The following is a 2,207-nucleotide window of genomic DNA, read 5'->3' as shown; positions in this document are numbered from 1 at the left end:
TCTGGAGATGGTAAATACAGACAGAAAATTGTACATACAGAGACGAGATGGTACATACAGTCAGGAGATGGTACATACAGTCAGGAGATGGTACATACAGTCAGGAGATGGTACATACAGCCAGGAGATGGTAAATACAGTCAGGAGATGGTAAATACAGTCAGGAGATGGTACATACAGTCAGGAGATGGTACATACAGCCAGGAGATGGTACATACAGCCAGGAGATGGTAAATACAGTCAGGAGATGGTAAATACAGTCAGGAGATGGTACATGCAGTCAGGAGATGGTAAATACAGACAGGAAATGGTAAATACAGTCAGGAGATGGTACAGGAGATGGTAAATACAGACAGGAGATGGTACAGGAGATGGTAAATACAGACAGGATATGGTACAGGAGATGGTAAATACAGACAGGAAATGGTAAATACAGTCAGGAGATGGTACAGGAGATGGTAAATACAGACAGGATATGGTACATGAGATGGTAAATACAGACAGGAGATGGTGAATACAGTCAGGAGATGGTACAGGAGATGGTAAATACAGACAGGAAATGGTAAATACAGTCAGGAGATGGTACAGGAAATGGTAAATACAGACAGGAGATGGTAAATACAGTCAGGAGATGGTACAGGAGATGGTACATGCAGTCAGGAGATGGTACATGCAGTCAGGAGATGGTACATACAGTCAGGAGATGGTACATACAGTCAGGAGATGGTACAGGAAATGGTAAATACAGCCAGCTGACTGTATTTACCATCTCCTGACTGTATTTACCATCGCCTGTACCATCTCCTGTCTGTATGTACCATCTCCTGTCTGTATGTACCATCTCCTGTCTGTATGTACCATCTCCTGTCTGTATGTACCATCTCCTTTCTGTATTTACCATCTGCTGTGCCAGTAGGAGGCACTCTTTCCTCTGGTCTAAAAAATATCCCTATGTCCCAGGGCAGTGATTGGGGACACCACCCTGTGTAGGGTGCCGTCTTTCGGATGGGACGTTAGACGGGTGTCCTGACTCTGAGGTCATTAAAGATCCCATGGCATTTATCGTAAGAGTATAGGTGTTAACCCCTATGTCCTGGTTAAATTCCCAATCTGGCCCTCATACCATCAGTCACCTAATAATCCCCAGTTTACATTTGGCTCATTCATCCCCCTCCTTTCCCATGTAACTATTCCCCAGGTCGTTGCTGTAAACTCAGTCAACTTAGCTGGTAAAATAACAGATAAACAAATAAAAATCTACCTCTCTCTCTGTTTTACACCCATTTCATGATTAACTACTGTTAACAACTAGACACTTCAGATAGCAAGGCATACTATCAAATGTGTGAGTGGTGAATTGCATTGTGGATAGTATAGTCTGTTATTAACACAACAATACAGTAAAAATATGTTTAGCTAGCCACATACTTCCAGTATGTTGTTGTTTATATCTTAGGTCAATTGTTTATCTTGCTATCTATAGTAAAATGAGAATGTGTAAACGTAAATGGAATATAAAAGGTGGTCATTGTTATGTCTTTCTAGCCATGCTACCATAGCCACATAGACCAACGTAGCTACCATAGCCACGTAGACCAACGTAGCTACCATAGCCACGTAGACCAACGTAGCTACCATAGCCACTTAGACCAACGTAGCTACCATAGCCACGTAGACCAACGTAGCTACCATAGCCACGTAGACCAACGTAGCTACCATAGCCACGTAGACCAACGTAGCTACCATAGCCACGTAGACCAACGTAGCTACCATAGTCATGTAGACCAACGTAGCTACCATAGCCACGTAGACCAACGCAGCTACCATAGCCACGTAGACCAACGCAGCTACCATAGCCACGTAGACCAACGCAGCTACCATAGCCACGTAGACCAACGCAGCTACCATAGCCAGGGAGACCAACGCAGCTACCATAGCCACGTAGACCAACGCAGCTACCATAGCCACTTAGACCAACGCAGCTACCATAGCCACTTAGACCAACGCAGCTACCATAGCCATGTAGACCAACGCAGCTACCATAGCCACGTAGACCAACATAGCTACCGTAGCCACGTAGACCAACGTAGCTACCATAGCCACGTAGACCAACGTAGCTACATTTTTACATTTACATTGAAGTCATTTAGCAGACGCTCTTATCCAGAGCGACTTACAAATTGGTGAATTCACCTTCTGACATCCAG

The sequence above is a fragment of the Oncorhynchus masou genome, unplaced genomic scaffold, assembly GCF_036934945.1.
Source record: "Oncorhynchus masou masou isolate Uvic2021 unplaced genomic scaffold, UVic_Omas_1.1 unplaced_scaffold_1500, whole genome shotgun sequence".
Classification (NCBI taxonomy): Eukaryota; Metazoa; Chordata; class Actinopteri; order Salmoniformes; family Salmonidae; genus Oncorhynchus; species Oncorhynchus masou.
This window is presented reverse-complemented; position numbering follows the sequence as displayed.